Source organism: Centrocercus urophasianus, unplaced genomic scaffold (genome assembly GCF_019232065.1).
Source record: "Centrocercus urophasianus isolate 14NV4802_14NV808 unplaced genomic scaffold, USGS_Curo_1.0 seq_28, whole genome shotgun sequence".
Lineage (NCBI taxonomy): Eukaryota > Metazoa > Chordata > Aves > Galliformes > Phasianidae > Centrocercus > Centrocercus urophasianus.
In genome coordinates this window covers 14,502,975-14,525,618 of record NW_024884844.1, presented here as the reverse complement: position 1 = coordinate 14,525,618, position 22,644 = coordinate 14,502,975, and the positions used below count along the sequence as shown (strand labels likewise).

The 22,644-nt window shown below is 38.4% G+C and overlaps 1 protein-coding gene across 3 annotated transcripts in view; it reads left to right on the top strand.

The window, feature by feature from the left end:
• Positions 1–22,644, top strand: part of BAZ2B (bromodomain adjacent to zinc finger domain 2B) — a 101,343-nt gene that overhangs the window by 9,499 nt on the left and 69,200 nt on the right. Inside the window, exons 2-3 of one of the 3 annotated variants that reach the window (XM_042827478.1) lie at positions 12,813–12,924; positions 18,196–18,238. The gene's annotated coding sequence lies outside the window, so the exon portion shown is untranslated. Of the gene's footprint in view, positions 1–12,812; positions 12,925–18,195; positions 18,239–19,944; positions 20,063–22,644 lie in introns of those variants that run through there. The other 2 variants (XM_042827479.1, XM_042827480.1) reach the window with 2 other exon arrangements.

Here is a 22,644-nt window from a genome sequence, read left to right as displayed (position 1 = left end):
TTATTTTTTTTTTTTTTGAGAGGTATGGCAATTTGGAATACTTCCTTGATTTTTGTTTTAATTTTTTTTTATATCAACATTTTTTTTCTTACCCTGTCAATTGTCAGTAAACTTTTTTGTTCACTGTTATAGTGCTGTAAATATAGAGCAGATTGCAGAGTTTATTGTGCTGATACAGGTGGTTCATACAAGGATGCATTTAAATGTAGCTACTGGCTTTATTTATTTTGCAGTCACAAAGTTATATATTTGGAAAGCTCCATTGGTAGTTTTGAAGACTACTCTCGTAAACCAGATGTGTGTGATGGACAGCTGCTCGTTTTTTAATGTCTGTTGCTCTAAATGTTGTCTGTAATCATTGCAGCTTTGCAGTGTACCTTGCAAAGTGCTTTGTATGTACGCATGAGCAGTCATCTTCTGCCATGGTCTTTATTCTGTGTTCTAGGACAAGTTGAGAGCACAGGTCAGCAGGATCTCCTCTAACACGCTTGGGAAAGCTGAGTGGCTTGTTTTGCTTCGCTGACATCAACAGAACTAGCCTGCATTCTACTCAGTTAATATAACTTGGACTGAGAGAAGGGCTAATTCTGCAGTGATTGTTTTTCCTATTGCATTCATCAGTGTAGGCAGTAATACAGAAAACTTGAGTGCTAGCCTAGCTTGATATCGTGTGTAGATTTTCATGTTCATTATATTCTATGTGCACACAATCTTATGCTTTAGTAGCCTCTTCCTAGTTTCTACATATAATTTGAGCCATTCATAACAAATCATTTTTAGTTTTTTTCTGCAGGAGTTTGCGTAATTTTTCGAGTGATAAATTGGTGTCAAATTTCAAATAGGTTTCTTTATAATGGTCAATCCAGACCGTGAGCAATCTTCACGGTTTTTCATGCATATTTCTTCATTTCGAGGAGGACAGTTTAATTGGAGAAAGAAAGTTAAGTAAATAAATGACTGGTACTTAAGTTGATTGATTGATTCACAAAGTCAACTAATACTCATTTTTTTTCAAGTCAAAGCTGTTCAAAACTACATTGGTCCTGTGAAGAAAGAGGCATAAAAGATCTTTTTGGTTTTGTCTCTTTAGCCATCCTTTCACAACGTTTGTTTATTCTGCAGTTGGCATGGTGATTGAGCCTGTCTGTAGCTCATCCCACTGGGCTATCATAATTTAAGTTTGATATTACTTGTTTCTTGAAGATCCGTCCTAACAGTTGTGGTGCTACTGGACAGAAAGATGGAAAACTGGCTCTAAAGAGTTGCGTTAAAAAGGAGAAGGAGCATCGGATCACTTTGTTTATACACTTCTTTGTGTAAGAAAATCTCAACTTTGCTGTTACGTCACGAAGTGCTTTATGGAGTTTCATTTGCTGAAATTCAGATTTAAGAAGTTGTATTCTGATAAAGTGGCACTCACATGCAGATCAAGAATAAATTGTGACCTCATGCAAATTCTGACCTTTCAGAAGGTGTTTACAAACCTTGAGACCTATATGGATTTCTTTTACTGGGTTGCCTGACTTTATGATGGCTGGGCTGAGTTTTTCTCAGTTTTGAAAGTTCTACCATGATGAAAAAATACCATGCTTATGAAAAGATGAAAATGAACTGAAGAGTTTCAGGATACCAAATGGCTGTCTGAAATTCATTACTGACCAAACTGAGGTGATAAAAATGGAGCAGGGGGAAGCAGGGTAACTGTAAGTACACACACGCAGTGATTGATTCTAAACAAATACTTGTAATTGCTTAGTAATATTGGAGTTTCAGCAGCAGTCAAAATGGGAATTTATGAATATGTGAAGGGTGAGTGTGATGAGGATGGAGCCAGGCTCTTCTCAGCGACATCCAATGACAGGGGCAGTGGGTGCTAGCTGCAACATAGAAGGTTCCAAGTAAATACCAGAAAAAGCTTCTCCATGATGAAGGTAACAGAACACTGGAACGGGCTGCATAGAGGTGGTGGGGTCTCCTCCCCTGGAGACATTCAAAACCCACCCGTGTGCCCTGACCCGGGTGTTCCTGTGCTGGCAGGGGGATTGCACTGCATGGTCTTTTGAGGTCCCTTCCAATCTCTGGTACTCTGTGATTCTCTGATCTTGGACTTAGGGCCATGTGCTGTCAACCCATACTTGAAATAAAGGAAGTCAGTAGAAAACAAATTTGTTATTTCAGATATGACTGAAATAAAGTATTGGAACTAAAACCATCCAGTGAACCAAATTCAGTATTTTATAGAACATCTATTGCTTTTCACATGACAACTGGTTAAATTACCGATTCATCCTTGAAAGATGTGGTGAGGAAAATGACTGTGCACTTAGGATGATCATATATAAATTAATATGGAGTGTATCTGGCAGTGATTCTAATGTAGTGTTTGAGAAAACTTTGTGATTTCTGAGCAAGGGATCTGTTCCGTAGTTCTTCCTCAAAACATTGCTTTTGCTAAGTGTGTGGTTTAGGTGAACCTTTATTTTGAATTATTGTTGCCGTTTATATTGTTGTTATAAATATCAGTATGATCTTTGATAATTAGTGCGTACGGACTAATAAACACCATAATACAAAAATATGTGCAAGTTTCCAATGACTGTAAAGATTATTATTGTTTTGTGCAGGGTTGAACACAAGTCATCTCTGACTCCTGGTTATTCACTGCATTGTTTTGGTCATCACTGCTAGTCCTGTTGTTCATTCTTGGTTCATTACTGTGCTCTTTTTGTGCTGAGTTTAAGATGTGTTCTTCTGTATGAAATAGAATAATTTCTGGTAATGTAACTTTTCAAACCTTACAGATTTTTCCCGTATCCCTTTCTGGATATCCACATAGGTGTCAGGTATGTCATCTGTGAAGCTGTTAGGTCTGCAGCGATTGTAAATGTAGTGACCACCCTGGGTGTTCTCTATTTGTTTCCCTTTTCTCCATCTCTAGAAAACTAATTCTTGAGAAGAAGATACTTTTTGTTCTGTTGATTGAATAAATTCTTCGAACAACACAGGCACTCTTATTGATGCATGTAACTCTTATTTAAGCTAGCAGGAAACACAGGGGAAAAATCCTCATATGCCTATAGAACATAACCTGTTGTTAGCTTCAGCAGAGTGAAAAATAAATGGTGAAAAGCAGTTGGGCTTGTTGATAAACAGCTGTATCCTAAGAGTACCAGGATCACAGGAGGAAAATACCCAAAACAAACAAACAAAAAAAAACCACAAAAAAAAAAAACCAACAAAAAACAAACCTTCCATGAAAAGGCAGAGCTAAAGAGCAATGCATAGACCAAGGGAATTGCTTAAAATTCGCTGTATTTTAGTTGTAGAAGTGGTTGAAATGTTGTCCAGTCAGAACTGTTTTCTGCTGTGCATATTTTGATTTCGGTTGCATTCAGTAACTCAAGACTGAGTTGCTCAGAGGAAACGGAGAGAATACAACAGCAATTTATGTTCTAAAAAAAGAGCCCTCAGACAAGCTCATCTGCAACAGTGCCAAATATGCATGAGTAAATTAATGGGGACTACGGGTATGGCAGTGTATGTATTTATGTATGGGAAGTGAAGTGAAGGATTTTACTGGATGGTGAAATGAGGAATTTGATGCTTCTGATTACATTTCATCAGTTGCTTTTATGGACTATTTTTTGATTTATCTCACCAACCTTTTAATTTTGTGATTCGTGTTTATTAGTGTTTTAGAGTAAAGAGGTCATTTTTTTGTGAAGTAACTTCAGCTGTTTAACTTCTTTTGTTTTCCTTTTGCCACATCAGTTGCCACGGAGCAAAAGCAGAGCTAGGAAATGAGCAGGCAGCAACTGAGGTTGACTTAGTTTCTCTTTCTCATCTCTTTTTATGGGAGCAGTTGTTTTTAGAGGGTAGGTTAATGTAAATACTTATTAGTCTGCTGACTCCTGCTTACTTGGACTTGGAAAAAGAGCGCTTAAGAATTAGGTTTTTTGTTATGAACTTCAGGAATAGGCTGTGAATAATCTGATTAATGTTTCAGTAGAAAATGGAGTTGAAGAGTAGCTTTGTTTTAGGTTTTAGGAAATGACTTTAGTGTTTAATATATGTACGTTGTTTCTTTAAGTGTAAATACATGAATTGTGCATCTTTCCACTGAATCACAAACCCACAATTTTGGCTCTACTTGCTGTCTTCAGAAATGTTTACTTAAATCCGTGACTGAAAGACATTTATGTGGATGCAACTAAAATTCCTTTCTGGCCAAACTGCTTTCTCTGATAAAATATTCTTTAACAGTTACGTGCCACTTGTGTGAACAAACATTTGAACTATGGACTGCCTCAAGTCTTAAATGATGCTGGAGTGGTTTAACTTTTTCTTGGAGAGCTGGCTATGTTGTGCAGTTGTGTAACTGCTAAACAAAATCAAGGAAGAGAATTCTGAGTGCGATGTAGCAGCATGTTCTTAGAATTTTATTTAAAGCAACCTTTTTATTTTTATGTTCTTAAAACTCTTCTCTGTGTTGAACTATGCCATGGAGATATTTAATGATGTTTTTAAAAGCTATCAGAAAAAGTCTTCAGTGTAGGGCCAAAACTGTGGAATAAGCACAAGGTGAAGCCACTAGCAGAAGGTGTAGGTGCATAAACGAGTTGTAAGTTGGGCACTCCGAGTTCTCTCTCTTCTTTGGAAAGTAATTCTGAGTCTAGTGCAGTAAATCAAGCTTACACGAAAAGTACCGATTTCTGTAAATTATGACTTAAAAAAAAATCAGCAACAAAAAAAACCAGTCAACTTGAGGACTGTGTTGTTTTCATTGTATTGAATGCACGGAGCTATTACTGTGAAGACTTAGAATATTGCAAGTGTGTGGCAGCTAAATTCTGAGCAATGTGTTTGACTGTGGTAGAAATATAAGTGTTTAAACTACTTGTATCATTCCAGTAGGGCTCCAGAAGCTGAGACGTGACGTTTGCATGGAGTTGGCAGCTCTGCCAGTTTTGGAGTGCAGCAGATCACCTATTGTTGCTGCCGGTGCAAACCACGTAGTACTTAAAAGCTAAGCTTTTTTGTGGGTAATAGTCTTGGAAATGCAGGTTTTAAAATAAAAGTATCTCAGAATGTTACTGCCTCTGACAGTGCTCTTAATAGCAGATGTTATTTTTAATGAGAGGCCTGAGTGTGTGTTATCTAGTCAAATTTGGGCTTAACTATTAGTCTGGTCTTACTGTACATGGATATACTGTGTTTAACTTATAAAAACAGGAATAATGAAAAATGCTACAAATCTGAAAAGGTTGTATATGATTCTAGTGTTGAAATGTAAGTTATTCTTTATCCATTATTTTAAATTATTTGCTTTCTTTGGCGAGGTTATATGGTATATTGATTTCCCAATGATATTTAAAAAAAAACTTTTTGGGAATTAGTTACTTAGATAGCTATTTATGTTGATTAGCCTAGTTTACATACTTAATTGAAGTGTCCTTAGCAGTGTAGGTTAGTATCTAGTCTATATACATTTGTATAGTGATGCCTCCGGATCATAGATGCACTTTCTAAATGGGACATAGAAACTGATCCAGTACAGGGCACTGCTACGTGGCTGCGCTGCGGTGCAGAGTGCTTGCTGAGATGTATGCTCTGGCTCAGCACTGGTTACCAACTTTGGTTTTTGGCAGGGGCTGTACTTACTCTCATGCTCTGTTTCAGTGAAGGAGATAAAGGCGCTTGTTTACTTGCTTGTATACCTTATTTAAGGCCTTTATCTGCCAGAACTTGAGCATTGTAAAGATCTCATGAAACTTTAATATGTGGAAATAAAGTTTTCCCCTAGATGTGGTGTAAATGTGAGTCAGATGTGTGTCCTGCCTTCATATGCAAGTGTAGGCCTAGTTGCTCTCCTGAAGAGTGAAGCGTGTAGAGTTATTTTGCAGCATCTCAGCCTTGAATTAGTCCGTATTTGGGCTCTGTGTGACTTCAGTAGTAACATTAATGCTATTCTAATAGCTTTATAGATTTGGGGATTTTTTGGTCTTCAAACATGATAGTTAACTTTTTTTCGAGAAAAGTTATTTGACCCGATTTTAGCAGTCTGCTGTTCTAATCAACTGGTACTTTCATTTTACCTCACTTGCACTGAATAATAGTAGTCAGGAAAACTTGAGTTTTAATTGTTTCTTCCCCATTCCCAGGCAGGTGCTGAGTTTATCACCTTGCTTTAGACTATCAAAGAAAACCCAGTCTTTCCCAGATATCATCATCGGTGATAACAGGAAAACAATTGTGTGTGCTTATGCAGCGAATGTGGCGTTTGAATTGTTTGTATGTAAAAGTGTGGCTTTGATGTGTGCACAGTACTGTCACTGTAGTTCTTGCAGATGTCAGGTCCCATCCCAATTAAAAAGCGAATTGTGGTGTGTAGACTGGTGGTATGAAATGCTGTGAAATACTGGTTCTACATAATGTAGATTTTTGAAAATCTTTAAACATTATTGTCTTGGATCCATGTCCTCATTAACCTGGGAGCTGCAGATTAGTTTGCATTTACACTTTATTGTGAGTGCAGATTGATTTCAAATGCCTTTTGTGAAAGAAATGAATAATTTCTGGAAAAAAAAAAAAAGGCTTCTGCAGTGTTTCTTGTTACTATGAACGTAACAGGATGTTTCTTCTTTGAGTGCTTGTTGTCAATACGTGTAAAAGCTTACGACTGCACTGGCTGTTCAGTTTGTCTGGGTGCTAGCCCAGTCTATGCAGTAACTTCTGTTTGCAGTCCATTTTCAGCCATGAGGGAAGGTAGAGTGGACGCTGAAAGATGACTTCCTACAGTCGCTGTGTTGAAAAGGATGCAGGGGTTCAGCCTGCCAGCTCAGGAATTGGCAGGATTTGAGCTATTCCAACTCTACCCATGGTAGCACTCTCATTCATTAGCACGTGCATCTTCACCGTGTCGCTGTCCTTGCCAAGTGGGTTGTTGAAGAACCTAATTTGGGGCAGCAGGAAAGCACAGAGGACCATCGTAGGAACACTTACTCGCAGGAGATTTTTTTTGTTGTTGCGCCGCAAAAGTAGCGTGCTTATAAAGAAACCTGCAGTAACTGCAAATCCATTGCCTGCAGCTTTGGCATTAAAACTTTTGCATGTGTTATGTGGATACTAGGTACTAGGGCTTACTTTTTCAGAATGAATTTAACTAAATGTGATTTTTAATTGCAAAATATGAATTGCTCTTAAGTAACGTTAATAGAATGATAGGTACATAACTGCAAGCAGTAAGATACTTCTCTTGGTAAAAAGTTTTTGGAATCATTCTCATGTACGCACGTTTCTTATTGGGAGTGGATATGCCAACGTAAATCATGTTGGTTTGTTGTCCTTTCATTTGTACAAAGGAGAGCAACACTTGCAGTGATGTGTGAAACACAAACTTGCCTTTATGAAGTGCATACACGTAGTTTTCTGGAGCTTTTGTTTTAACTGATGATTTTTCAAAACCACAATCTGTGTGTCTCAATATGTAAAACTGATCATAAGTGTGATTAGTACATGGACAGCTGAAAGCAGCATTCAGGATTTAAAAAGTATGTTTGCAGCAATTTTTTAACAGGCGTGCAGTAGCTTGTTTGTTTGTTTTGTTTTAATTTGCTGGACTGGATTTCACTAGAGTAGTAGATCATACACGATTCACTTCCAAGTTGTAAAATGTAAATGTGATCAGCAGGAGTTGGTTCTGGCTGTCCAACATGAAAGCCTGCAAAAAAGGGTGCAGTATTGCATTGCAGATGGCACTGATTTATGTGTGTGGTACTAAGAGTTCTTGTTGTCAGCAAAGAAGTCATATCATTGCTGAATAACAGGTTCCTGTACTTAGCTTACAGAAGTCAGGTGTCATTAGACCAGTATAAGTTTAACTGATTTCTGACTCTTAACTCTAGCAGGATTTGGGGATAAGCTAACGTATGGAATAGGTTTCACCCAGCAGCGTGGCTGTTCCTAGGTCACATATCTGTGCTTACCACGCAGTTTGATAAATCAGGTAAGTATGGCTCATACAACAGGCTTGCCATCTGTTCTGGCAGTTGAAGGCTAAATAACTGAAGATGTCTGTTCTTTCCATTATTTTTCTGTGCTGCAGCCTTTCATGATGAGTTGCATACTGACCCATGTGAAACCTTTCGTTTCTCCCAAAGTTTAGTAGGTTCATTCATTTTCTCTGTTTTAATTTGATAAAATGTCTTCATTGGTTTCAGTTTTGATGTTTCCAATAATCAATCTTTATTTCTTATATATGAAAAACATACAGGGCGATGCAAAGATTTTGAATATTCAGAAGAGAAGTGTTAAATAATATTTCTTCTTTGCCATGCTAAAGTTAGTTGACAAGCCCCAGTGCCTTTTCTTGGTTAGACAGTGATCTTCAGAAACTAAATAATTGTAAAAACAAAACAAAACAATTTATGTATGTCAGAAATAATAATAATAAAAAAAGTCCACTTTTATAAATTTAGTTATTTTGAAAAGTAATGCTGCCTTCAATGCATGTGTAACTAAGAAGCATACTTTGATCTATGTATTGCTATTAATACTGGTTGTTTGTTAATGATAACTTCCAGTTCAAGTCTATCACACTTGGATTTTTTCTTCTGTAACAGCACAAAGCTGGCAGAGTATGAGGTTCTTGTGGACAGAACTAGAGAGTAGATTTCATGAATTGCAGAAGAGGGAATCTGATACCACAATCAAAGTTTTATGCAGTACGTAAAAGAAGTGCCGCTCTCTGTTCTGTTTTGTACAACAGATGTTGGTTCAGGACAGGAGTTTGTTACCTGGAAAAAAAATGCAAGAGCTGTTGTCAGTGGGTGTTTAGCTGTGTCTTCTGTTGGTTGGCCCATTGAAAAGTGCGTGTGTGTCTGCTGAACCTGGTGTTGTGGATGTTTGGAGGCTATTAGTCTCTATAAGAAGAGTTTTCCAGTGTCTAATAGCAATTCTACGCCTAAAGAAGATAAAATCTTGGGTAAGGATTCACAGAGGTTTAATAGTTTATTTGTCATCTCTAACACGTTGGTAGGCTAAACTTTTCTCCATTTTTATGGTTCTTTCATGGTTATAACTCTTCCTGTTGGTTTTCTTCTCATGTTGTGCCTGTAACGTGTATATTCTGGTACATAGTAAATGATACGATCATACCATATGTGAGACTTCTTCTGACGAAAATCATTTTCTTTTGTTTTACTAGTCCTCTGCCAGCTAAGATTTCTAACATACTGCATTGTTGTTTGTTCTTAAAGTTTCTGTTAGTGACTTCTGGTTTTGAGCTGCAAAAATAAGATTGGGCTTCCCGCTTCAGGTCACGTGACTTCTTATGTATTTCATTTGAAAAATGTTCTTTTTGTATGTATTACACATCAGGAGAACAATTGCAGGTAATTGTGAAAGTATCTGACTCCTGAGCAGTAGATGTAGATTGATTCTGTAGTGCAAAAAAAATTCAAGTGACTTCTGCTTACAGTTCTGATAATAATACAATGAATTCACTGCATTCTTTTATATTCCTTCCCCTTTTTCACATAGAGCACATCTTTATTTCATTTGTGTAGCCAAATTATCATTTTTTAGAAAAGGCCTACGTTCACGTTCTTTGATGTGTGTGGGTACGGACTGTATATACACACGCACATAGGGGCATGGGCATGCACGCAAGTTGCTCTGAAAGTAATGCCTCCAGTTTATTTTGATGGAAACTGTAACTGATACAAAGAGCACAATAATTCTGTTTGATAAGCAGATTCTCAACTATAAAGCACTGTTTTTCAACATAGTCATCGTTAGCTATGTGTTTTTGCCAGTGCTGAACAGAAGCCTGCCTGCCCTGCTTTTAAGTATCTATACCATCAGAGATGACCACTGTTGCCATTGTTGGAACACGCGCCACCCACCACCTCCCTGTGCTCACATCCACTGTTTGATCTCCACAAACATTCAGCAGGTGTCGATGAATGTCAGTGGTGTCATTTTTTCTGCATGGAGAAGATGAGTTGCACGCCTTTGCTTTGTCCTCACTTCCACGTCAGGCACCTTTTGTGGGACTGCCCTTCTGCTGCCATCTGAGGCACAGCAACGAAATGTCAAAGGGAAATTGGCGGGAAGGTTCACCCTCTGCTGCTGTCCAACCTGCATCTACTTCTGATGTTGTGGGCCGTCATAATAAAGTACGAGGTGTTACTTTTAGTACAGCCCTCCTGTATGTGCTCTTCATACAGACCTGCTTGTATGTAACACTTTGTTTTTTCCCTCCTTCCTTATGCTGGCTTTTTCATCACTTTCTCTCTTTCCCTCAGTTGTGTGTTTCTGTGTGTCGTTGATGGTACGTGTACGGTATTTGTGTATATGTTCTTGATTAACACAAATTCCCATGAAGTTTACTTTGTCTCTTGGCTTTCTGGCAAGTGATGCACTATTCAAAATAACTGCTTTATATTTTCATCGATATTTTCATTTCATGCAAGTGGCAATGTGAATGCTAAAGTTCTTTCTTCCTATTCCATCTTTGGTTGCTGTAGTTGATATGTATTTGCTCCAGAATCTTAGTCTCAATATAGCAGACAGTTTTGAAACAGAGGAAGAAATTAAAATCTATCCTAATGCATTAATAAGGTTTTTTCCTGTTCTTCAGCTCAAAGCTGATGATAACGAAAGTGTGAAATGGTGCTTCCTTCTCTAAAAGAAAAAATGATATTTCTTTTCACATTTTTATCTTCCACCGATTGTGATGTTAGGAGGAGGAACTGTTGTGTTTTTCCTTACTATTTCTCTCTTCAAGTTATGCTGGCAGGCCATCAGAGTTGTCAGTCAGCATGTTCCCACTGGCCAGAGAATGGCCTTGACATCAATATTCTTATGCGTCAAATATATGGAAGTGAAATGTGGTAGGTTATACGGAACGACTGACGCCTTTTCTTATAAGTGTTTGGCTTATATCTGTGTAAGTGCTGAGTCGGAAAAAGTGTGTCGTTTGTGGGAAGTGGCAGTCAATGAAAACTAATTACGTGATGTGAAAGCTTTTCAACATTTTTAGATGAGCTTTGCTGAAAGTTTATTTTTCACAAGTCTTGAGTCTTACTTTAAATTCCTAATCATAATGTAGGCTTTCTTATTTCTGCTGACACCGTTGCTTTAATCCATCGTAACAGTGAAAGGTCCCAAATAGGAAAGGTTCATGGCCCAACAGTTCCTAATGTGCTGGCAGAGCTCTGATGAGCCGTACAGCTTTTGATCTTTCAAGGAGAATTCTTAGAAGATCAGTCTAGGAGCATTGTGTAGTCAAGCTGTGTGAGGTGGTCAGCCATGTGAATAGTAAAAATAATGTTCATTCCTTTTTCACTCATAAACTTGATTTAGATTTGAGTGAGAAGAAAGTGATGCTACAGAGCTGGCACGTTTTGTAGACAGTGCTTCACCTGAGTAAACCAAAAGGCATTGAGAAGCTTAATTTGTAACTGTACCAAACTAAGTAATCTATCGGATTAGGAATTAACCTTTATGTGGCCTCTTGCACTGAGAGACAAGTGAGTTCGTTCTTCACATGGTTTATATATAGATCTTCAGCACTTGGAAATCAGTTTGCGTGGTTGTGTTAGTATTAGAATTATTAATATTATTTTTCAAATATTTGAAAATGGTAAACCATGCAAATTTAAATTCATCAAGATGGTAGAGGGGTAGATAACAATTCCACGTCTAATTAGGAGTGTCTGTAGAAGGTGTTTTCTTGGTCGTTATCAGACAACTTTATCCATGTTTATGTAAGTGGATCACTATGCCTGGAGAACTGAAAAAAGAGAGAAGTTTCTGGCTGCATAGAAAAAATATTTTAAGAAAAGAATGGGAATGGACTGCATGCCTCAGTCTTACAGTTTAGGACAGATTTATAGTCCTTGTGTGCAGTGTTCCGTCAGCTGGTGGTCTAACTCCTGTCTTTGATCCGTATTGGAGGCATAGTCTGACAACTGGAAAAAGACTATATACAGAGCGCTGGAGTCATTTATTTGTGCGTTTTTTAGAAGCCCATCGTTGGTTTTTTTTTCTTCATCCACACTAAATTGGCCTTTGCGGTTTACTATACTGTTGCCTTTCTTAACAGATTGTGGTTTTCTCATATATCCTATTAATCAGTTGAGAATAGTCAAGTGTTTTCTGTGGTGGACTTGTCCTGCTGTTTTGTAGGTCTGCTAAAGAGTCTCTTGTGGTTTGCAGATTCAGGCAGCACATAAATGGGAGGTTTTAAAAATGTTCAGTTCCTGAAACTGTCATATATTCCCATGGCTCTTGCCTTTTCAGTTGAATCATGCATTTTTTTGACTGATTTGTTTGCTTTAAATCCCTACTTTGTATTATTGGCTCTTTAGAGTTCAGTTCATCCAAGTTGATAAAAGCCATTTTGAAATGATTTCTAAAAATATTTGATGTCTCAATTTACTTTCCCCAAGTTGTATATTCTAGGGGAAGAGCTTCTTTCTCTTCCTTTTGATTATTCAGAAGAAAATTGCCAAGTGTGTGATTGACATGTGTCAGACTTCAATAGGTATTAATGACTTTTCTGCTATAACTTGAAAGTGTGTATCTCATCCTGCACAATGAAGCTTGCTTCAACTGTCTCAAATATTTATCTAAGTTTTAAGGGAGTAAGTGCCTCCATCTTATCAATATTCTGTCTACTAGATTTTCAAGAAATACTAGCTCTACTAATATGGTAACAGTGGGGTATTAAATCTAGATTAAAATTCCTTTGTGCTACTTCATGATTCTTTTATAAAATCAGAACTTTGTTTGCTTTCCTGTCACAGAAAACGTCCACAGTAGACAGGTCTTGAATTACTGATGAAAACCAGAAAGCATAGAACTTGAAAACTCGGGTTCCATGAATCTATTCTGCTGTGTAACTGGGAGGAGCACCAGGTAAGTTTTTAGAAGAACAAACATTTTGTAGCATGTTTGCATTGGAGAAGCAAGAAAGCTGCAGTCATGAAAGAAAACTTCCCACATGATGGCTTGGTACAGAATTTTGCAATGTTTTCAGAATCTAAATTTTGATATCATTAAGTTCCCATTGCCAGAATGTAAACTAGTTATCCCAGTCTTGCATTAAACAAAAAAACCTACAACAACAACAAAATGCAGAATGATAAGTAACAAAGGTGGGAATTGACCTCGCCCAGCCTTCCTACTTAATTCAAACCTTAATTAGCTCCCTTTATATGCTAATATTAAACGCAGATATATATTTTTTCAATTTTGTGAACATGGATATAATAATGCAGAAAAAAGGATTAGGTGACAGTGAAGTTGCCTCGTTAATATTGAAATTTTCTTAAAAAAAAATTACCTGTCCACAGTGACTGTCTACTTCCTGCACAGGCACAGCTGTGTCTTTGCAGTGTGTCGTGGCAGTCATTGAGGTACTTCAGCTGTGTTGAGCTGATGATGGGAAACAGGACCGTGAAAGAAGTGTACAGTCTCCTCCTGCAGGCGCTCATTACCTTTTCTGTTTTTTTCCCAATCTTGTAAATATTCAGCTTCCACCATATCACGTTCACTATTGTGTTTTAGCTCAATCTTCCACTTCATGTAATATTTGTGTAGCCAAGGCACCTATTTACTTTGGACACCAGCATGAAAGCAAGTCTGTTTTCTATTAATCACAGTATTCTTTGGTATTAGATGCTTCTTGTGTTTCAAAAAGATGAATTTATAATTCATGTTGGTTTTTGTTTTTTTTTTTGAATGGTTTATCTTTGAAACCTCAGAAAACAGAAATCTGGAATCATAGAATCACAGAATTGTAGGGGTTGGAAGGGACCTCCAGAGATCATCGAGTCCAACCCCCCTGCCAAAGCAGGTTCCCTACAGCAGGTCGCACAGGTCGGCATCCAGGCAGGTCTTGAACATTTCCAGAGATGGAGACTCCACCACCTCCCTGGGCAGCCTGTTCCAGTGCTCCGTCACCTCACTGTAAAGAAGTTCTTGTGCATGTTTGTGCACAACTTCCTATGCTGCATTTCCGGCCGTTTCCCCTTGTCCTGTCTCCACTCACCACTGAAAAGAGTCCGGCCTTGCCATTCTGCCCCCCACACCTCAGATATTTATAGACCTGGATCAGGTCCCCTCTCAGTCTTCTTTTCTTTTGAATTCTAATTTTATCCCAACTGTACAAATTCTACTTGATCAGGTACAAATTTAATTTTGGGTAAAACAAACATGAGGATGGACTCGAGAGCAAGTAACAATTGCAAACACATTTGCAGTAGTTGGTGCGGCACTTAGTTATTACAGTTGATGTATGTATGCTGGTTATCCAGTTGCACAGCATTCTAAAAGTGTTGGCTGTAAGTCTTTAGAAACATCTGACAGGCAGCTCTAAATATATCAAGGTAGTCAAAACCCAGAGCTGTTATTTCTACCTCTCGTACTCAATGAAGGCTATCTAATCCATTTTGATTGAGATTACCAAAATTCTTGCTTTTCCAAATAGAAGTTTGAACAGTTTTTGAGGCAGCCCTGCTTTCAGATAATTGGTATTGTTTTCTATTATTCCTTACTTGGTCTCATTCTGAGATGTTTCTGGAAGGGGTGGCCGCGGTGCTGTGTTCGCATCCTAACTCTCTTTTGCATTGGGCTGGAAGCTTGTCCTGTTGCCAAGAGGAGTGTGGGGTGAATTGATCTGATGAAAGATGGCTCTCTGTGTGTGAACAGGCTACAGGTTGCTTTACTGTAGTGCGTCTCAGTCTCCATTACAGCTGGCCATTGCAGAGCTGTGTTTTGGCATTACTGAGCATGCGAGTGTACTCAGACTAATTTTGATAGTGTCAGAATGGACTGTTCGTCAGAACATGAGAAGGAGAAGAGAAGAAGATGAGAAGAAGTATTTTCAAAATATTATGGTCAGTTAAAGTTTATAACTGGGTATAAGAATGTTTTTGGAAGGTAAAGAATCGGGCTCCTGAAAATGCGTACAGTGACTTTGAACAGCTAATGCTTGCTCTTGGAATAAATGCAACTTGTGCAGAGTCACGAAGAAGAGGATTAGTTTTGAACTGGCTGCCTTAAGGGTTGCCAGTGATGTAAAGGCAGTAGTTATGCAGCTGCACTACTGGCTGAAGGAAAAAAAATGGGAAATAACTCAGTATTTAACTTGTGCTATGTTGTGTGCTGCGAGAAAATAGTTTCACTATTAAGTCTACCTCAACCTTTTTTAAAAATCATCTAAGCAGTCAGTGGTAGTTGTAGTGTGAATATAGCCAATTTATGGGAGCCTTCACTCTGTGAATCTTTCAAGTGGTGTGATCTGTTTTGTTTTTGACCTTGGATTTTGAGGAGCCAGATGCCTTGCTATAATTTCAGGCTGCTTTGTATAAAGTGTACTCTGTATTTATGGCAACCCAGTTTGAAGTCATAGGGTACAGACTCTGTGGGCTTCGTGGTGTCTCTGTTCCTGCCCCCACGCATGTTTCTTCCATTGTCTGACTTAATGTTCTTTGTGATATTAGTGCTCTACCTTTTCCCTACCACTTCCTCATATATTTGCACATAGTATGCAAGTGACTTATTAGATTTTGGAATGCAAACCAAAAAATTACCATGCCACTTCCTGACAAACTCTTTTTTTGATCTGTCTTCAACCTGCAAGTATTTAGTGGTTTTGAGTCATTTGTGGGAGCACTGACCTCGTATCACATTCTACAAGTCTCCTGAGGAGCTGGGCCCCTGGATCCCATTCAGGGTTTGTTCCAGGCCTTCAGGAAGGCTTACATGTGCTGTGGCTTTGTGAGCTCAGCCAGCCTCCCTGCCTGGCTGTGCTGGTCAAGCATTGGAGTGGGTTGCTCAGGGAGGTGGAGGAATCCTTTGTATGTGGAGGGATTTAGGAAATGTGTGGACGTTTCATTAGGGGACATGGCTTAATGGGGGGGCTTTATAGGTCAGGTTCAAGGTTGTACTTGATGGTCTTGAAGGTGTTTTCCAACCTAAATGATTCTATGAACTGTATTTGAACAGGCAGCAGATTTTTTTCTCTTCTACAATTACTGAAGGTGTACTGAAAAGTTGTCAACGGTTTACGGGCTGGTTCGGCCCAGTTCCGTGATGAGCAGAGGGATCTGCGGATCTGTGCCTCTGGAAAAGGGAAACAGGGGACTCCAAAATGATTAAAAACAGTGACAACGATCCGAGGAGAAACCAACTAATTTACTAAATATATTATCGGAATGCAAGATAATACACTATAATACAGTATAATCAGAATTGAAGCTAATAAATCAAATATAATGAGAGAGAGAGAATGTCAGAAAGGTGGATATAGGCCTCACCACAACGCTGAGGTGAGATGCGCAGTCCATTTGAGCAGCAGGGAGACGGGAGCAGCGCCCACGATGAAGAGCAGGCTAGAAAGAGCAATCGGGGACCTTGCCAGGAGTTAAACCTCCTCTCCCTGACCGCAAGGTCCCCTAGGGAATATAGTTTTCCTTCTCTTCTGGGCAGGTACCCGGGACTTGAGCATTAACAGTTAAACTCCCAGTGCCCCACATGATGTTATGATGTGGAATACCGAAAGCCAAAAATCACAAAACCATGACAAAAGTATATTGCGCTATTTAAGGTCGGAGTGTAGTCAGTCTCTAGTGAAAGAAGGGTATGAAAATACAGATGTACTTGACTGAAGTATATGTTACATCACACAGCGCAGTTGTTTGTTCAGAAGGGAGCTATGTGCAATGCTTCATGCAGTACATGCGGTGGTCACAAAGTGACCTTACTTACCACATGGAGTCATAGGATCTTTTGGGACTTTTTGTACTTCATGAAGGAAAGTTCAGGGTTTCAGTCACCCGATAGAGTGGTTCAGAATGTAGAAAAACGCAGATTTTCTTAGTCTTTTCATCTGTCAAATGCTTTTCTCCTGGTTCTTACAGGGCGTAGTTACTGTGTCAGATCCTCTTCCGTTAGTTTCTTTCTTTTTTTCTGGTCCAGTACATTTTTTAGTGTTGTCAAAGCATGGCAGTAGAGTAGAGAAGGGAAACAGTAATGTTTTGATCTCTCTTTGGCAGAACAAATGTGATTCCCTTCCCGCATAGTGTGATTGTGTTGCCCCAGCCGTTAGATAAATGGTTTGTTCCTGGCTATCCTTTAACAAGGGAGAAAAATAAATGCTCTTTTCCCAGGAGGCCAAGGAGTGCTGCTCTACTGTAGTGGCCATAACAAATGGAAAAACCATTGCTGGTTTCAATGCTCAACATGCTTACTGCTTGCAATTAAAAGTGGAAAATTAAAAAAAGAAAAAGAAAAACAAAAAAGAAAAAGAAAAAGCTGGTGATATAATTATCTACTAGATTTAAATTATTACCTAGCTTATCTTCAGCTCCCTAAAAGATTAGTGTGCATGAAGAGAGCATCTACAAGCTTTGTACTGCCAGTCACCTACTAGGTTTGTACTGCCAGTATGTGCAAAATTTCTCTGCTCTTATTACTTGGATTCCTTGGGAATAAAAGTAAACACTGGGAAACCCAAGCAATATTGGATTTTTGCTATTATGGCTGGTAATGCTTTCCTAAAATGTTTGTATTCCAAATGTTGCAACTGTTCTGTGCTGTACAGGAAATAGATGGGGGGGAAAAAAAAAAGGACAACTTTGTAGAAAAAATAACTTACATAGTAGAGGAAAGAAAGTTCAGGACAAAAGCAATTTAAGTCTTCAAAAATTATTTTCAGTTTTAATTTTTCAGTGATACGTAGGGTGCTTCTCATATCATGAACAGAATTTGAAATGCTTGTGCTGAAGAAAATCAGTAATGTGAAAAATATTGGTTCCATATAAACAAAGTTGTAAATGCCCATTGACTTTAGTAAGGCCAGAATTCTGTTTGCATTCTAAGACACACAATCCTTTTTGCAATTCAGTAAGTTTAAAATGGGTACACACATGTTTGAATATCTCGTTGCAACCCGAAAAGTATGATTACATAATACTTGGTTTAAAGTATTCTTGTTTTAATGGCTTCATGTTTGGGAATGTGCGATAGTTACAGTGTTTTTCGTATACTGGAAATTAGTTTTACAGTCTTATTTTTTTATTCTTAATCTTAATGTTCTGTTTAATGTGTCTTTTTTTTTCTATAATAAAAGTTACTTGATGAAGAGATGATTGTGCTGACTGTGAATTGTTTTCTGTTTTGCAGCTCACAGAACAGCGATGTCACAGAACTGAACGCATTTGTCGCAGTAAGTATGCCACAGCATTAAGCATTCTGCTAATTTTTTGGGAAGCATCAGCTACACATAGGGAAAAGGAAGATGTGTAGTGCTCGTTCTGCATCTAGGTCCTGATTCAGCAAGGTGTAAAGTACTGGTTTAACTAAATCTCTTAGATATTTAGTCCACATATGTAATTCTGTGACTTCAGTTTTTACCATTGGGTAAGTCTTTAATCAGCACCATGATAGCACTATAGCAGTGAGCGATTACTTTAGGATTGAAATATAAATTTGACATTATTACATTGTTTCAGAATGCCTCGAGTGGTTTTGGCATCTGACTGTTCAGTTTAGAGAAAATTTAAAATGAGTTGGGAGATTCTGCTAAAAGTTTTGATTCCAAAATCCATTTTTGCAACCTGCAGAAATAATTTTGAGTGCTCAAAGATTCATTGTATTGTTTTGCAACATAAATGGTTATCATTTTTTACTCATAGCTTATTGGACTATTAGGAAATGAAGAATTTTGCATTCATATTATTTTGCTTATTTTTTCACGGTAAAGAAACACGGTAAAGTTGTGGTGTCTTAGTCATTTACTTTGGACAAACTTAAGGGTGAAAACTAAAATAGATACAAAGAAACTTAAAGCCTGACTAGCTAGGTGTAGCTCAGAGTTGTAACTTTCAGGCACATCTCTATACTTCATTGTATTTACTGTCTGTCAGGTACACTGAGTAAGAGATGGAAATCTAACAGCTTTGAAATGATTTTTTGGGTTTATGATTTTGGTTCTCATCAAGTGAACCACCAATTCTTCATACACTTTCTATGACAATACACCCTGAAACGTAGAATCATGGAATCATGAAGTTGGAAACGACCTGAAAAATCATCTAATCCAACCATCCTCCCATCACCACTGCTACCACAAGCACTAAACTGTATTTCATAGCCTCTGGAGCACTGCCAGGGACGGCGATTCCACCACCTCCCTGTGCAGCCATTCCAGTGCCTGACCACTCCCTGAGGGAAAAAGTTCTTCCTTATGTCCAACCTAAACCTCCTCTGATCAACTTGCGGCCATTTCCTGGGAGAAGAGGCCAAACCCCTCCTCATCACGGCCTCCCTTCAGGAAGTTGTAGAGTGCAATGAGGTCTCCTCTGAACCTCCTCTTCTCAAGAGTATCTTAGTGAAAAGATACTGTAAGTTCACATTCAGAGATTAGATATGTCAACTAACATAAGCCTTTATTGGATCCCTGAAAATACTGTGTGGTACGATAGAGTCATACATTTCAGTAGTGACATTCATGCAGCCATTCCAGATGTAACTTAACAGTCTGTAAATTTGCCCTGACAATGTGGAAAAATAAATTCAGTATTTTTAAAATGTAGGTTTTTAGATCACAGGCTCAGGCTTTGGAAGTACTTCTTCAAGTGTGCAGTTCCATGTGTCACCACGTATGACTTGTTTTCATTTTATCTTTGGGAGAGTGTTAAGACCACCAGCATTTGCTGGCTTCAGAGAGTCAACAGATTTATATGGAAAGAATAATGTTATTAAACAGGAGGAAACAAATGATTTTAAAGGTGGAAAAAAAGGCATAAAACTTGTTGTAATACAGTACAACAATACTTGTTGTAATACTGACTGTTACTGTAGGGCATGCTAGTTTTAATGAGAAGGCTTTCTCTTCACAAAAACTGAAACCAGTGCTATCTTTGCTAACAGCAGATTCTCTATGGGGGTGTACTGAATCTGGCATTTAATTAGAAGCTTCATATCTCAAGACTGCTACCTTCCTTCCTAAAGAAACTTCTAGTTTTACATGTTTGGTGTTGGTGAGAAGGTAGGTTCTTACTAGCTTTAAAAAATCACCCTTATCTTAGCATATAGTTTTTCAAATCCCAACTTCTTGAATTATGACTTAGAAAGAAAAAAGAAAAAAATGGAGTCCTTTTTCTAGAGGAGATTCAGTCCCACTGAAAATGTGGATATATGAATATTGAAAAACAAACCTTGCTCGAGTTGAAAATTTGCTTCTGACTTTCTGAATACTTTATTAGGGCTTTTGTTAGGGCTCTTTTGGCCTTGGTAGTTTGGAAGTTATTACGAGTGTAGAGGCTGCTTTGAAGAACTGTTAGATGTATAGCTGTGGAATGAGAGCTGCTAGTTGGCTGCACTGTTTTTGTTGCGCTGGTGAACAATTGAGATGAATAGATGAATACTGAACAAAAGTGCCTTAGTAGAATGAGAGGAATGCTCCATAAAGAGTGAAGTTGACATGTGTAACATTTTTTCCTTCAGCAGTTTGACTGGGTAAGTACAGGAGGAATTTGTAGTTTTTCATCCATTCTCCTGTAGTCTTCCAGAATTCTAAGGAGATAATAGATGTGTGTCTCTAAATAAGCTAATTTTGAAGGCTGATCATTTGTACGTGTTGCTCTGAAAATAATACCTCCTACTTATTTCAATGTGAACTACAATGGCTACAAAGATCACAATAACACTGTTTGATAGAACAAATTCTCAGGTGAAAAAGACTTATTCAACGTAGTCATCACCATTAGACATATGTTTTACCAGCAATAAATAAGGGTCTGCCTGCCGTGGTCTTAAAAATCTGCACCAGTGGAGGTGACCCACTGTTTCACAGCTGCTATGGTGACATTGTTGCTAGGAAAATGCTGCCATTTTTCATTGAGGGGCAGAATGTGCCAAAAACAGACTGTGTGGTGGGAGTGATGTGACAGTCAAGTCAAAATTCAGTTTGTTGTGTACTCTCTTCAGTGTTCTGCTCCCCCCCCCATTGTGGGGCCTGGTGTTACTGCGTTGCAGGAGAAAGGTTGTTTTCTGCTCTGCTCTGGCTCTGAAAGTTGGAGCCTTCGGCTTAGTCAGTGTTGTGATGCAGCGGTCAGAGTTGATGGTTTGTTTGGTTCCAGGAAGTACAGAAAGATCCTCCCTTTTGTGTCCCAGAAGACAGCTGACATCACTTTACCTGCTGAAGGCTGCATCTTGAACTTTTCTTCAATAGGGAATTCACGTGTCACTGATTCATGGACTGCTGTTCTGACTTCAGCTTGTAGTAGTGACACCACATGTTGTTACCAGTAATGGTGTAATCCAGATATTATCACCTTTGGCCTCATATTGATGTAATAGGTCTTGAAAAACTTGCTTATGAAGTTTTTTCTGTTCCTGTATGAGCACTTGTAGGACCCACCTGTTGCAGTTTTTTTTGATGTTCCAACATTGCCACCATCATTTCCAGTGCACTGAAGCTGGTATTCAAACTCTATACTCTGTTCCCTGATTGTAATCTGCTAGTTGAGGTGATTGATATGATTGAGACATTCTTCATTTTGTGGTGTGGCTGTCCAGAACATGGCTTGTCTTTCATATCACTGTCGCCACTGCAGAAATCCACCATCTATGTGCACCTATGAGCACCCTGTGCTCACATCCACTGTTTGATCTCCACAAACATTCAGCAGGTGTCGATGAATGTCAGTGGTGTCATTTTTTCTGCATGGAGAAGATGAGTTGCACGCCTTTGCGTTGTCCTCACTTCCACGTCAGGCACCTTTTGTGGGACTGCCCTTCTGCTGCCATCTGAGGCACAGCAACGAAATGTCAAAGGGAAATTGGCGGGAAGGTTCACCCTCTGCTGCTGTCCAACCTGCATCTACTTCTGATGTTGTGGGCCGTCATAATAAAGTACGAGGTGTTACTTTTAGTGCAATCTCATGCCAACTCAGTGTGCAAATTTATTCTCCTTGTTTTATAGCAACTTGAGTGTATTATCAGTTCCCCCATGCCCTGTAATTGTTCTCAGATGCCTTCCAAGAAGGGAGCTTAAGGATTTAAATATGTAGCTGTAAATTTTTTTGTGTGTTTGTGTTTTCAAATACTCAAAGATGTAGAGAATTATTGAAAGTGCCTTTGGTTATGAAAAGGAAATCTTAGTATTTTTATTCCCTTAAAACAAGCTGTTCTCGGTGCTTGTAGTAATGGTATTTGAGAAGCAGAAGTTTTTCCTTGGCAGTGTAGATGGGTATGCATTTGGCAAGGTCTGAAAAAAACCCCATACTTTCGTCATACAACTAAAACCTGCAGATTTAATTATATCTTTTTTTTAGTACAATAACAATTACCATAGACTGAGAAAGCAAGAATAATACGATATTCAGAGCCTATTTCTATGCCTGAAGTAACTATACTGGGTTTAAGTAAAGGGTAGAAAACAATTACACCTTTTTCTCCTCTTTTTATATAATTAATTTTATAAACATGCTTCTAATTTAAAAAATTGAGATAAAAGTAGTTTGTTGCCAGTGAAGAATGTATTTTATGTTGCTGAATCATCTGCAGATACAATTTTGAATTTCAACAACTGTAATTCTGTATACATGTGTATGCTTGTGTGTGTTT